Here is a 16,087-nt window from a genome sequence, read left to right on the forward strand (position 1 = left end):
TTCTTCTATTGAAATAAATCATTCATTTTAGCAGTGGAAGCACTTATTTCAATATTAGAAAAATGATGCTCTTTGTTTTCAGCATAAAATAACCCTCAGGTGGAATAGACACATTGATTTCTTCTAAAATGGATTTCAAATAAATACAATGTCTTCATAATGGAAACTTACAACATTCACCAGAATATAGTAGTTACATAAGCCAGTGGCTTCCCAAGGAAAGAGAAAATTGCATTCCCTTCTTTTTCGTTGGTTTTTGTTAAATAGAATTTGTCCTTTCCATTTGACTGGCCAATTTGATTGCAGCGTTTTAAAACTCAGCTAGGTGCAATACAGATCCACAGGCTTGACTTAGGAAAACTGAACCCATACAGCACAACTGCTGGATCCACACATTAATTAGATCCAGAGGTAAACCTCAGCTTATTGTCACTGGGCTTCTGGGCTGAAGGAATCTAGAAATAGGACACTTTGATGTTCTGATTGATTGTCTATGATATTTGGTACCAGAGAGCAAGTTATGAGAAAACAGAACAGCTGTGCAACAGCTATAATCAAATGCAAATGTCTAGGAGTCTCCACAACAAAATAACAAAGACAGAAGAATGATTCCCATTTTGATCAATAATAGCCAGTCTTCCACCCCTGAAAATTTTCACACACAATAATCACTATTAAAGCTGTTTCCATTTTGCCAAGTTGAAACGTTCAGTGTATAGGTATGTTGCCTGATGGCATGCAGGCTCTTGGTAGAGTATTAATCATGCAGCTAAATGACCTGAGTCCCAACAAAATCACATAAAATAACATCATCTCCTTAAAATTAATTCATTGGGAGAAAAAAAAAAAAAAAAAGAGATGTGAGGAACAAAGTTTATGGTTGCTGCAGTGAAACCCTATTATAACAGGTCCACACTACAGCACTATAAAATATACATAGTGCTGTTGGTGGTAGAAGTATTCCATAGAGCTACTGGGTATCTGAGCATGCATTCAATTCCTTAGCTAATAGTTGCATCTGTTCCTTATTTTCTGTCCCTGACTTCTATCCATTTTTTCATTAATATCTACTGAGTACCTACTATGAGTCAGCTGGCTGTGCTATGTACCATTTTGACTTACATCTTGCCTCCTCCAATGCATTCTAGACGTGGTTATTAGATCAGTATTGTCAAAACACACTTTGATTGTTTCAAAATCAGCTTCAAAAACTTTCCTTGACACCCTGTTGCCTACCAATATAATCCCAACACTTTCTCTTGACACTTAGATCTCTCTGCAATATGTTTCTTTCCAGCTTTAGCTTCCACATTTTCCCCACCAGACTGTAAGCTCCTTGGTTGCAGTTCAGTTCGTTCCAATGAACATTCATTGAGTATTTACCATGATGAGTGCCTGTGCTAGGCATGGGGATAACATGGTGAATATGAAGAATTCTTGTTATAGTGGAGAAGCCTGACACAAGAAACAAATACTTTCAATATAACGTGGCTAAGTCCAACAACGAGACTGAGCAGAGGGTACTCAGGAAGCGCAGAGGACGTGCTTGTAACTCAGCCTGGGGATTGAGGGATGGCTTCTTAAAGGAGTGCAGACCCCAACCCTTATTCAACTTTACATTCCTCGTGGCACACAGTCACTTGAATGCATATATCATCCTCGTGCTATAGTCAATTTGGAAGACTCATCTTCCCTGAACAGTTGTTTTTCTGTCTCTCTCCTCTTTGCCTCGAATACCCTCTTTTTTGTCACCATCTTTGCCTTTCAGAGGTCCAGATCAAATGCCACCTTGTCCATGATGGCTTTTCTGATTACTGAAACCAGTCAATAAGCATTAGATAAGATTATCTTCTATGAGAGAAAATAATTAAGATGAGTTCAAAACGGACGATATTAATTATCCGTAGAAGTAAGTGAAGTGTAATTAGTGTGCCCACATCTCTCAAAGAGAGCTTGCTAGCCTAGCCCTCCACTCTGAGCTCAAGATCTACATATTCAACTGCCAACTTGGCATTTCCATTTGGATTTCACACAAGCAACTGAAACGCAACCTGTCCCAAACAGAACCCATTATCTTTTCCATCCTGTTTGTCTGTTTCTGTTCCGGTGTCTCCTGTACCAGTGAATAGCATCACCATCCGCCCAGTTGCTCAAGCCAAATACACGGGATTCATCTTACATTCACTCCACACCTCTTATTCAATCACTTGCCAACTTTTTTCTATTCTGCTATCTAAATATTTCTCTCTATATTCTCTGTCACGACCCACTGTCACTTCTTGCCTGGAATACTACAAGAGCTTCCTGTCTGGTCTCCCCACCTCCAGTCTTGTTTCCTTTCAAATCCCCCTCCAATCTGCAGGCAGAGTGATCTTAAAGTGAAAAAATGATGCGGTCAGACCCATCCTTAAAACACTTCAGCCAATTGCGCTTGCCTTGAGGGTGAAGTCCAAAATCTTACAAGGCTTCTCAGGTTCAGTCCCATCTCTAAGCACTCTCCCTATCACTCTCTCCTCCCCAGTCATGTGTTAGGCTTCTTTCAGTTCACACTGAACGATATCTCACATCATGGCCTTCAGTCATGCTGTCTCCTCTGCCTGGAACACTCTTTCCTCCATCTTTGTGTGGGTGATTCTTATTTATCCTCTAGATCTCACTGCTTCAGGATGGCTTTCCTAAAATTTAAAGATAGTAGCTGTCTTAGTTTGTTCTGGATGCTATAACAAAATACCAGAGACTGGGTGGCTTATAAACAAGAGAAATTGATTTCTCCAGTTCTGGAGGCTGGAAGTCTAAGATCAGGGTGTCCTCATGCTCAGGTTCTTGTGAGGATCCTCTTCCAGGTCACAGACTTCTTGTTGTGTCCTCACATGGAGGAAGGGGTAAGTTAGCTCTAAGGGGCTTCTTTTATAAGAGCACTAATCATATTCATGAGGGCTTTGTCTTCATGACCTAACTACCTCCCAAAGGCCCCACCTCCTATTACCTTCACCTTGGCCATTAGGTTTTCAATACATGAATTTCGGAGAGATGCAAACATTCAGGCCACAGCTAATAAGATGATCCAGTTAATTCTACCGATTCTGGTTCCATACTCACTTGGCAACCTCCTGGTAATAATAAAAAGCTTACCTTACTATATTTTTCTTCATCAGAGAAACTAAGACATTGTTTAATTCTTCTGGAATATTTTTTATAACCAAAAAAATTTTTTTTCAAACCCTGACATTCTGGTTTATGCATTAGTCTGTGTAAACTAAGTTAGATAATATCTCCTCCACCTTGCTTCTCTCTAACGTTACAAATCACAAGTAGAAATGATGCTGCCTTCCTCACCACTCCTACAGCTCTTAGCTTGTAGCTCCACTCCTGCCCTTCTCTCATACCTTAGGCATATTGTGTATGTCTCATCTCCTCTATCAGGAAGCAAGACCATGGTGTTTTGTTCATTTCTGTATAAATAGAATGAATAGGTGCTCAGTAAGGGTTTGTTAACTGTACTAAAACAATGCTATGGTTAGAAGTGACATATCTAACCCTGTTGATTCTACTTCTTAACTCTCTACTCAGTGCGTTCTCTCCTCTCTAACAGCACTGCCATTATTTTCAGGCCTCATCTGTTAGCTCCTGGGTTATTGCAATAGCTTCCTTACTGGTATACAGTTTTATATTTTTTTCCCTCCAACACTGCGTTTTCCACCCTGATGTCAGGGTGCTTAAGCCACTTCAACACAACTTCCTATTTTCTTCAGAATAATAAACAAACTCATTAAAATGGCTCCTAAGGACCTTCATGATTTGACCCCTACTTACCTCCCAAGTCCTACTGTACTTCCCTGCCCCCCACCCTCACCCTTTTCCTATTCTTCAATCATACTGATCTACTTGTTATTTCTTTATGTGCTCTGGTCTTTCATAACCTACAACTTTGCACATTTTGCTAGATCTGTCAGGAATAACAGAAATTATATCCCCTCTCTCTGGATATAATTTCTATATACACTTTAAGACATAAGTCTAGAGACAGTTACCCTGGAAAGCCTTCCCTGACACGTCACCTAGGCTGTCCTATGCTCTTACTTTCTTAACATTGACTGCTAATTTCTGTCATAGAACATACTATATTTGTCTCTCTCTCTATTCACATCACCCTTCCTCTTAATAAACAAAATCAAACCAGGAACTCTTCAAAGATAGGCACCATGTGCATCCTGCTTACAATTGTATCTCCAGGGCATAGTACATGCCCAGTATGTACCAGGTGCTCAAGACACATCTGATGAATGAATGTTCTAGGATGCTGGTGCTCTGGGCAAGGGATGAGCCGTTTCCAGGGAATTAGAATAGAACATAACCAAATGTACAATATTGAGACAATGAATCAGCAACCCTACTAAGCTCAATAGTTGATTGTAACATATATCCTCTAATAAGTCAGAGATTTTCATTACCTGCCCTCCCAACACAGTGTGGGAGGGGACTGGAAAAAGACATTTTATGTGTCTAGTGACTAAGAAAATAAGAACAGGAATAATAATAATAACAGCAGCCACAGCAGCAACAGCAGTAATTTATTAACCGCCGACTTTGGGCCCAGGCACTATCATATGTACTCTATGTAGGTTATAACGTTTAGATTTCACAGTAATTCTATGAGGTAGGTACTATTATTTACAGTTCACAGATGAGAAAACTAAAGCTTAGGGGGTTAAGTGTTTCTCATAAGCTATATAGCTAATAAATGGAAGAGCTTTGGTTCAATCCCATTTCTGTCTGATGAAAAGCTCTAGGTTCTTAATTGCTACCCTGTATTTTCTAGAAAAGTGTTCAACTTCAAGACACAAAACCAGACACACAGACATACATAGATACATCCACAGCACTGCTGAGAATGCTGTAAGGAAAATCCAGAGCTTAACTTTCTCAACCAGTCTCCTTCCTCCTCTCTCCTTTAATTCTGAATGAAAGGAGTCTCTAAGGAGAGACCAGAATGGTCAATGTGCACATTCTTTTCTAACATTTGAGACACTGAAAATTTGCTGGGCTCTTTCCATTTAGGTTGCTTTCAGATTTTTTGCTAACATTTTTTCTCACTATGGGCTCTTGCAGCAAAGCTTGAAGGGGGAATACTGGCTACAGAGATGGAGGAACTTGCCTGAGGCTTCCCGAAGTGTTGAGCCCCAGACATGGATGAGAGGACCAGGGGTGGGGAGAAAGTTCAGAGTATTAAGCTGTTCCTTCAAAGTGGATGTTCTCCAGGCTGTTCCTTAAATAAGTCTTGGCTTAGAAACCTAGCAGGGAACTGCAGTCAAATCAATCTCTCTCTCTCTCTCTCCATCTTTCTCAGGGAGATTCCCAGCATGGGCCATATGGGCCATCTAGTCAGGTAGATGGGGCACTGCTGTGTGCTAGGGTAGACACAAATTTCATTTCCTCTTACCCATTCAAATAATACCTCCTCCTCAATATTCAACTCCCATCTTCCTTGACTGTTTTAATTTTCCACTTTCCTTTATGATTTCTCACTTTTGTATGTCAGTAATATACCAGAGATTAGGTATTTATGGCATCGCTTGAGTTACAGGATTTATTGTAGTGGAATGCATTTGGATGTAGGGAGGATTGCTAGACGACTGTAGTCACCCAGGAGGGAGGTGACCAGAATTCAAAATAAAGACTTGATTCTGGAAACGGAGAGGGAGAAAGGGCTGTAAAGGGCATTTTCTGGAAATCTTGCTTCCATATTCTATACAGCTTATTTTTTTTTACACTACCATGGTTTTAAAATAAGATCACCTTAATTGAGAAAGAGTTGCTATTCAGACTATTGACAGGGAAATCTGGATGCACATGAAATCCTGCTGCAACAGATGATGTTAAGCATCCTGTTGTGTTAGACACCAGCAGCGGTGAGTCCAGCTTAATAGAGGCTTTAACTGCAGTCCGGCCTTCTTTGTATTTGTCTCTCTATAGAGACAGTATTTTAATATTATTTATTGTAACAAGTATTGCCCTGAAGCAATCAAAATATATCTGGGTGTTCCTGGGTTTGTGCTTTAGAGTCTAGACCTTCATTATGATCATTCATTTATTAATGTGCTAAAGAGGGGAGACTTTCCCATTAACAGAAGAAATGGCCAAAAAGGGTTGTGATGCCAGTCAATCAGGCCTTTTTTTTTTTTTTTAAACGTCTTTATTGGAGTATAATTTCTTTACAATGGTGTGTTAGTTTCTGCTTTATAACAAAGTGAATCAGCTATACATATACATATATCCCCATATCTCCTCCCTCTTGCATCTCCCTCCCACCCTCCCAATCCCACCCCTCTAGGTGGTCACAAAGCACCGAGCTGATCTCCCTGTGCTATGCGGCTGCTTCCCACTAGCTACCTATTTCACATTTGGTAGTATATATAAGTCCATGCCCCTGTCTCACTTCGTCCCAGCTTACCCTTCACCCTCCCCGTGTCCTCAAGTCTATTCTCTACGTCTGCATCTTTATTCCTGTCCTGCCCCTAGGTTCTTCAGAACCACTTTTTTTTTTTTTAGATTCTATATATATGTATCAACATACTGTATTTATTTTTCTCTTTCTGACTTACTTCACTCTGTATGACAGACTCTAGGTCCATCCACCTCACTGCAAATAACTCAATTTCATTTCTTTTTATGGCTGAGTAATATTCCATTGTATACATGTGCCACATCTTCTTTATCCATTCATCTGTTGATGGACACTTAGATTGCTTCCATGTCCTGGCTATTGTAAATAGAGCTTCAATGAACATTGTGGTACATGACTCTTTTTGAATTATGGTTTTCTCAGGGTATATGCCTAGTAGTGGGATTGTTGGGTTGTATGGTAGCTCTATTTTTAGTTTTTTAAGGAACCTCCATACTGTTCTCCAATCAGGCCTTTAATGGAGATGTGAAAGCATCAAATAAACTCCTTTCATGTGTCAGCAATGAATTCATTTTCAAATATAGGCTGTTTTCCTCTACTCACAGGTACTGAAATATGGCATTTCTTACAGGCCATTTTAAGCCCTAATTGCATTTCAACATTGAGGATGAAATCACTTAACCTGAACTGGATTTGTAGACAATCTGCAAACACATTTCCTCCCAAGAAAAAAAAATGTAAGAAGAAAAATGTCTAATGATTTGTTTAAAAAATGTATCAAGGACCAGTGACTGAAAGCAAGAATCATAGTTGAAAGTTAAACCTAAAGAACTGGAAAGAAAATAGAATTAAATTTTAAATAATTGAATTATTGGACTCAGAAGTTCCTATTTCAGAAAGATTCATTCAGCTACCAAATGCTAATAATTATATATCTGCCTCCTCATAGTTGTGTGGCTACCTGTGACCAGTCATCATTAATATTGAGACATAAGTCAGATTCTAGCTCTGCCCTCTTGGCTGTCTTAAGCGAATTACTGGCAAAGTACGAATGCAGAGACTGCAAATGACTGGAAGAAGCGATGACTACGGAATGATAACAAGTCAGGCGAGGCTAGGATAATCATAAGAAAGCAGAATAGAAACATGGCAACATTTCTTCCTCTTTCAAATATGCCTCCCCTGGCTTGGGCTTTAGTCCTGGGCTCAAATTAAGAGACACAGTGAATATATATCAAAACAAGCAAACAAACAAACTGCAAAATGTGCATGCTTTTTGATCCAGAAATTCCACTGTAGGAATTTATTTCAAGTAAATTAATAAAGATGTGGGTAAAAACAGAGTTGTAATGAAGTTCTTTGCAGCATGATTTGTTACAGCAAAACATTGGAAACAGCTTATAAATATAGAAAAAGGAGGATTGATTAAATAAATTATGGCAGATCCATGAGATGGAATATAAGACAGCCATTAAAATTACAATGTAGTCTTCTTTATTGGAATAACATATGATCATAATTATTTTTTTTTGTTTTTGTTTTTGTTTTTTTTGGCTGCGTCAGGTCTTCTTTGCGGCACGAGGGTGTCTCTCTAGTTGCAGGTGCGGTTTTCTCTCTCTAGTGTGGCATGCGGGCTTAGTTGCCCAATCAGGGATCGAACCCCCATCCCCTGCACTGGAAGGCGGATTCTTTACCACTGGACCACCCAGGGAAGTCCCGATCATAATTGTTAATTGAGAAAAAAGTATTATAAAACTATCCGAAGTCTGACTCCTTAAAAATATACATAGAAAAATCCTTGAAAAACATATAACAAGGCATTTCCAGCAGTTGTCTCTAAACAGTTTTTATTATGGTTGCTTTTTGTTCTTATTTTTCCTTTTCCCTTTTTCTTGTTTCTATGTTAAGATACTTCTGTCATTAATATGCATTGTTTTAGTCATAATATAAAATGAATACAACAAGCTTCATTTGAGAAGAATGATATGATTGCCAAGGCACCAATAATTCCAGAAGCTTGGAATGCCCCTTTGTATGACTATGTGCAAGTTATACACTTCCCTTGAGACTCAGTTTACTCATTTGTGATAATGGAGTAACAACACCTATTCACAAAGTTGTTGAGAGGGTTAATAAGGCAAAGTGTGTAAAAGTGCCTGACATTGCCTTCAGCACATTGATGGGAAGTCAACATATACTGAATCACCATCTGAATGATAGGTCAACAATCTGTATTTCACACAAGGATTAACAAATCAGAATATATGCTAGAGTATACCACTTTGATAGCTAAAAAAATCTATTCTTCAAACACAAACAAGGTAGAATTTAGCATGGGATATAGTGAGATCGCTCTTAATCTGCTGTGTGAAGGGTAGGTAGAATGTGGACATTTGGAAGGGCGTGACCAGCTAAACTCAGATTAATCCAGACACCTACTTCACCAGCAGAAGCCAGAGCCCATGACCTCCCTTATATGAGTGCAAAGACAGAGTAGTGCAACCATGCATGTTATGCTCATTCCTTGTTAAAATGGAAAATGTCAACTAAAAATAACTGTCTTTAAATACTACCATTAACAAAACCCAAGAGTTTTAAGCAAACAGATGTCTAAAAAGAAACTTACTTTCTAAAACATAAGTGGGACAATGCAACCTGCCAAATTGCTATGTATTCAGTTTCTAAGACACTGATATTGGCAAGTTCTATATTGCTCTCTATAGGTAGAAACTCCAGACAATGAATGAAGAGCAAATGGTACTTCTGAACCTGGGGAGGAATGGTTTACTCAGTCATTTAACAAATATTTATTAAGCAGGTACTATGTGGCATGCTCTGTGGTAGATACTAATGGCAATGGGATAAGATCCTCCCTGCCCTCATGGAATTTTCCATCATAATGGTGAACTAAGGTAGACGAGACACCAAGAAACTTGTTTCATTTCGTGTTCTGTTAAGAGTGACTTGCATATGCTACACAAGAATGCAGTGCCTTGGTTTCTCTCTATTCTTAAAATATGGAAAACAAAGCTACCTTTCTTGATGATAAAATATATGAATAATTGGAAATTGTCTCAAGCCTTTGTTGAAAAATGCTTTTTGGAAAATGCTGGAATGTTTTTCAGACAATATTTTGATACTTTCCTTTATCCTTGTTCCTTCCACTGAAAAGTCTTGAAAAGCAACAAATCAAAATGCTCTTTTTTATTTAAGCCCTTTTCTCTTTACTTAAAGCTTTAGAGTCTGTTTTTTTTTTCTTTTCTCTTCCTTCCTCCCTCTTTCCCTCTCTCCCTCCCTCCTTTCTTCCTTCTCTCCTTCCTTCCACACGTTATTCCTCTCTAGCCCCTATGTTTAAATACATCACGGTGGAATTGCAAATATGTAATTTGTTTATTTCTCTTTGCCCCCAAGTTGTTCCCCAATCGACTTTAGTTTTCAAAAGCAATATAAAGGTTCATCTTTCAACTGGTTAATCCAGGCAAGCTGTTTGTTGGTTCTGTTCTCTCAACTGTTGAGTAATAGTTATTGGATTCAAAAGGGAGAGAGTTGGCTTGTGTCATACAGTGTGGGCCAGGTTCTTGTCTTGCAGAGTTGTGCCAGTGCACCTGAAACCCCACCAGCAACACATTCCTTTCTCTGTACCCTGGCACCTCTTGGCTACTGTCTACCAAGCCAGGTCCAACAGACTTCATTGATGACTTAGTGAAGAACACACACTTATATTTGGCTAAAACAAGGATGAAACTCATGTTTTAAAATTTGAAGTAAGAACCAAATTGTAGTTTACAAAAATGAAGGTCTAATCATTTAGCTCATTTGTTTATTATCATTTGCAAATTCCTTATGGTAGGCTACAACCTCAACACACTTTGACCCCCACCCCTTGTCTGGCTTCAGCTCGTATTATTTTCCTTCTTGATCATTACCCTTAAGCTACACTCTCTTTTCTAGAACATACCAAGCTCATTTCCTCTCCAGGGCTTTTGCTCATGCCACTTGTTCCCTTCTCCTGGAATGGTCTCCTCTTCTCCAAATTACTTCTCACTCTTCCCCACACCACCACCCGACCAGGCTCCGCCATTAACTTAACACTTACTTATCCTCCAGCTCCTCAGCTCAAACCTCATTTTCTCTGGGAGGACTTCCCCTACTTTCCAGATCAAGTCCTCATTTTAAACACATTTTTATGAACCGGAAGAAAGCGATGTACCTGAAGCATATGGAGCAAGAGTGGTAGTGGTACAGTTTCGGGTTGGAGAGGTAAGCAGGGGACAGACTAAGCATGACCTTGCAGGACTAGTTGATGATTTGGTTAGTAATAGTGTAAGAACAATAGAAAGCCAGTAAAGAGAATGTCAGTGATCAGATTTGGGTTTTGAAGAGATCACTCTGACTACTTTATGGAGAACCTGCTTAAATAGCAGAAAGGGGTACACAACTGGTACCCCTGGTACACAAGGAGACCAGTTAGGAAGCTATTTGCAATAGTCTAGGAAGGAGAAAATGATGGCTTGGACCATGGTGGTGACACTGGAGGTACAGAGAAGTTGTTAGTAAGTGACAGATATATTAACAAAGTGAAATAAAATCAATAAACCTTCTTGAAGGATGAGATTTGAAGAATGAAGGAGAAGGTGGTGTTCAGGATTGTGCCTAGTCCTGGCTTGTGCAATTAGATGGATGGCGGAAGACCAGCTTTTAAGGGTGTTTGGGTGTGTGGAGGGAGTAGGGTTGAAGGTTGGTAAAAACACAGGGTTGTGGGCTGGCTGCAGATTTTAAACTAAAGTTTGTAAATTACTTTGTAGAGTGTTTTATTGTACTATTACAGCTTCATAATAATTATAGCTTACACTTAGTGAATAGGTACTTGTGCCAGGCATGGTTCTACATGCTTCACATATATTATGTCACTTAAACATCAATAAATGATAATGTTTATGATTCCATAATTATCATTATCATTATTGCAATATATTGTGCCTGTCTTTCCTGGACAGAGTTAGTTAACACAAGCAATTTTTTCTATCCAATTCTCCTCTTTATAGACGCCATACAGGAAAGTACCATATAGTATAGACACATTCTTTAGAGAAATTACAGTGCAGTTGATTAGATTATAGCCATCTTTAGTTCTATTCTAATCCTGAAGGCATATCCTGGACTAGTGACGTTGTTTAGCTTCTGACAGTCCCATGCATGTAACCTACCTATAAATCTGTACTCAGAGTGGGTTACCTTCTCCTGTGTATTGATTCAGACGAACAATTAACTTCATTCTTATAAAGTGATTTTACCTGGCATTATTCCTAAATTTTCATGGTTATTTACTAAAGCCACATATGTACTCACTAGAGCATTCTTGCCCAATCTGGGACTAAGAACTCATTAGGGTTAAAAATAAAATCTCAAATTTTTGCAAAGTCAGCTCAGCAAGAAACCCAGCTGGCAGCCTTTTTGTTTTATTTTTAAAATTCAGTTTTATAAACTGAGGGCAGAAAGTCTCTTAGAGCTTTCTCTGGCCTAAATGCTGACAATTCAAGGACTTCAAAATGCTTACATATAGCTCATTTGGGGAAACTGTGAACTAGCTGGCCTAGTCTACATTCGAAATATCAAGGTATAAGAAATTTGCACAGGTATTTTGGAAATGGATTCAGATTGGCAGGTTGCATGCTATTGTCACTTTTGATCAACAGCACCAACCTTGTTTGGGAATAGATCTTCTTTTGCCTATTAAGATGGGGGGGGTAGTTAAAAAGGGAAAATGTTATTTGTATTGTACAAGAAAACATTAGCAACACAACATCGTAAATCAACTACACTTCAATTTAAAAGAAAGAAAGAAAGAAAGGAAGGAAGGAAGAAAGAAAGAAAGAAAGAAAGAAAGAAAGAAAGAAAGAAAGAAAGAAAAAGAAAGAAAGAAAGGAAGGAAGAAAAAGAAAGAAAGAAAGGAAGAAAACGTCAGCAGATATCCATTGCACTACACAGGCAGCAGAATCAATGGAGTGTCTTCCTCTCTCAGCTTGATTTTAGGTGGAAAATCACTTGGGCCAAATCAAAACAAAACAAAACAAGAGTGGCATTAGAGATGGTATTTAGATTTTCTTGGAGACATGGAGCATGGAAGCATAGATTACTGTATAGGCCTTATGAGCTCTTCATTTGGTTTCAAAATCTATTGCAGTGATCTCAGAACTTTAACTTTTGTCAAGAGTAGTGAAAGAGAAAAGCAGGCATGACTAAAATAACTGACAGACTAAAATCCTAAGCAAGATTTGGGATACAATACAGTCTGTGGGGCTCAGCTCAGCCTCACCAGCCACATTCACACCCATGTATAAAACAATCAGGAAAAACCTCCTCTAATGAGGGATTGCCAAAGAAGACACTTGATAGGATTTATATGCGAGGAAAGCTCTTTGATTCACAGAAGAGAAGATGATACAGGAAGCTGAGTAGCTATAGCTGCCAAAAAAGGGGATAAATAGCAACTCACAATTGGATGATTTGCAATATACGGCAACAGGAAAAGCTGCCTTACTCTCTTCATGATGGCAGTGGCACCTTGGAGCTATCCACACCACCAAGGAAGAAAGCTGATGGAGTCTGAGAGGCAGCCTGTGCCCTTGCTCTGAAGTTGATTTGCCCAGTCAGGCAAATGCACGTGGGAGGTTTGACTTTGTCGTTCACACTGGTCCAGATGGTGCTGTCCAAAGCCAGAATCTCTGGGCCACCGGAGCAGCATGGAGAAGCTTTCAGCTCCTCCTGAATCAAATTCTGGCTCTTGCAGCAAGCAAGTCATGGAAGAGTGCCAAACTTTTCCAGCCAAAAAGCTACTGAATTTCGCTTTCTTTCTTACTTTCATCCAACTTTTTGCTTGAAATATTAGAGTTGTAAAATGTGAGTTATGAAGAATTTTTTTCTTCATTTTCAAGACTATTTCTGATGCTTTGTATAATGACATCACTCAAAATTAAGTTTTAAAATAAAAGAAGCTCTTCATTTACATTTTTCTTCAAACTGCACTTGATTTAGAAATAAATGCTTGAGTTCAAAACGCAGAGTACAGCTTGTAAATAATTTTCTTTAACTGGTGAGCCCATTGCGATTTTACATGCCAATTGGTACTGGCTGAACTCTGTCACTGGAACAGGGTTCACAAGTGACCCTTCCACACCATATCATAGGGATTTCGGTTTACAACTTTCAGAGCTGCCTTTGCCTTCCTTCTGATCCTATATACTTTGTCTTATGTATAGATGATCATCTCTACCAGACCACAAGCCCCTTTGAGAGCAGGGGATATGTCATGTTTATATGCCTCTGCGCTTCCTCCTTTCAACCCAGCCTCGTGCTCTGAGGAGTAAACACTCTAAAATGTTTGCTAAAATTGTATTTTATTTTCCAGTCACTTATTTCACCCTTTAAGGCAACACAATTTTTTTTTCTGATCCTGCATCACAAGCTAAGAGAATTAAGTGTTTTTCTGTAGTGATGTCCCAAGAGCTTTCTGAGAAATGAGGTCATGTAAACCAGGTAGCAAAGGGATAGAAAAAGTGTTATCAAGTAGTTCAGCCTGGTGCCTAATGTTCATTAAGTTCCTTGCCACGTTCTTTTAGTTTCCCAGCATCTTCAGGGTCTAAGCTTATGAAGAAAGACTCATTTTCTTGGCTGGGAAGAGATTATCATTATTCTTTAATTTATCAAAATTAAATCATAAAATATTTATCATTATTGTTAACCTCACCAATATGCTGAGAAATTCTACAAGTCATACAGGCTCTTCTTTAGTTCAGACATAAGTACCACCTCTTTTAAGAAGCCTTCAGTGATTGTCTTGCCCCACATTTATTTCTCTCTTCTCTAACCTCTTATAATACTGTACAACATAGTTTAGCATTTAGTATACTACTGAAATTATAAACTCTTGAGGGCAGAGCTATGTTAACTTTCTTCATTTCCCCCAATGTCTTCTAGTATGGGGATCAGACTCTACAATAGTTGATACTTTATGTATATGATTCAGAATTTATATTCTCAGCCTTATCATTTTCACCATTAAATAATCCGTCTGATAATTCCATTTGGATGGCCCCATATTGTCTCCAGTTCAACATGCCTAACACTGAACATAAATTTCCTTAAAACTAGCTTCCTGTCTTGACTCAGTAATTTTTTTGAGCCACCTAGGCCTTAAACTCACTGTAACCTTTGACTCTCTCCTTTCTTTTCTTTCACATCCAATCATAGCTCTCAAATTCAGGCCTTTCAAATTTTCCTCTCCCTATTTCTATCTGCTGCTAACTTCCTAATCCAGCCTTTATCATGTGACACTTAGACTATTTCAATGATCCCCTAATTAATCTATCTTGAGTCTCAACTTCACCTACACCCTGAAAGTGTGCCTTCACTACCAGATTTATTTTCTTAAAACTCTGTGATGGTATGTCTTTCTTGCTCAAAATTTTGCTTGCCATTGCCATTCAAGTGGCTTGTCATTGCCCTCAAAGGTGAAGTCCAAATTCCTTAGCCTGGTTTCCAAGGCCTTCTATATCTTTTCTAACCTTAAACAACTTTTCTAATTCCCCTATAAAAACAAGTGAATCTGATTAATGTCCCTAAAATATGCTCCACATATCCCCTTGTTTGTACCTTTGTTTCTGTTGTTCACGCTGTTAGGAATGCTATTCATCTTCCTCTCTGCCAATGTAATTATTATTGGTCCTTTCAGGTGCAACCCCAGAGTTGAACACAATGCTTGGCGCAATAATGATTTGTTGAATGAATGGATCTTTTCCTTTTTTAGGGTTTATGTTGCACTCATTATCTTTACAAATAATTTGACACTTAGCAAATTTTCCTCACATCGTTTAATTTCGATGTCTTTCTAGAGTTTAGCCACAGTAGACATCTGACTTCTTCATTATGTCTCCTAGTGTAGTCACATCAAAGCATTTATATGTTAAGATACATGTTATTTTTTTAAATTAATTTTTATTGGAGTATAGTTGCTTTACCATGTTGTGTTAGTTTCTACTGTACAGCAAAATGAATCAGCTATATGTATACATATATCCCCTCATTTTTGGATTTCCTTCCCGTTTAGGTCACCACAAAGCACTGAGTAGAGCTCCCTGAGCTACACAGTAGGCTCTCATTAGTTATCTATTTTATATGTAGTATCAATAGTGTATATATGTCAATCCCAATCGCAGAAATATGGAATGCTTCACGAATTTGCATGTCATCCTTGCACAGGGGCCATGCTAATCTTATCTGTATTGTTCCAATTTTAGTATATGTGTTGCTGAAGTGAGCACGACCCCTCTCCTTTAGAGCCCTATATTCTTAAAGTCAAAATTGATATTATTTAGCATTTCTTGGTAAAACCTTCATTTTTTTTCCAGGATATTAAGGTAATTGTCTTCTGAGATGATATTATGTGAATATCCTCAAATTTTACATGGTTAAATGCAGCAAACGTTAAATCTACTGTACTAGAAAAACCAACAATAGCACTCACAGATGACAGCATAGTTACCCTGTACTTTAGCTACCTTTGATAACTGAGCAACATATTGATTTGATCATTTATCAGTCAATTTTCAAGACAGTAAAAACAAACAAATCAACCCTACCAAGTCTACATGCCATTGGAATTGTAGCACAAAATATCACTTCCAA

At 38.5% G+C, this 16,087-nt stretch overlaps 1 non-coding gene across 1 annotated transcript; it reads right to left on the bottom strand.

Moving 5' to 3' along the window:
- Nucleotides 1-15,616: 15,616 nt before the first annotated feature.
- LOC132358104 (U6 spliceosomal RNA) lies at nucleotides 15,617-15,723 on the bottom strand. The gene has a single exon (XR_009500458.1). It is a non-coding gene; the product is annotated as a U6 spliceosomal RNA (small nuclear RNA).
- Between the last annotated feature and the right edge of the window lie 364 nt (nucleotides 15,724-16,087).

This window comes from Balaenoptera ricei, chromosome X (genome assembly GCF_028023285.1).
Source record: "Balaenoptera ricei isolate mBalRic1 chromosome X, mBalRic1.hap2, whole genome shotgun sequence".
NCBI classification, from domain to species: Eukaryota; Metazoa; Chordata; class Mammalia; order Artiodactyla; family Balaenopteridae; genus Balaenoptera; species Balaenoptera ricei.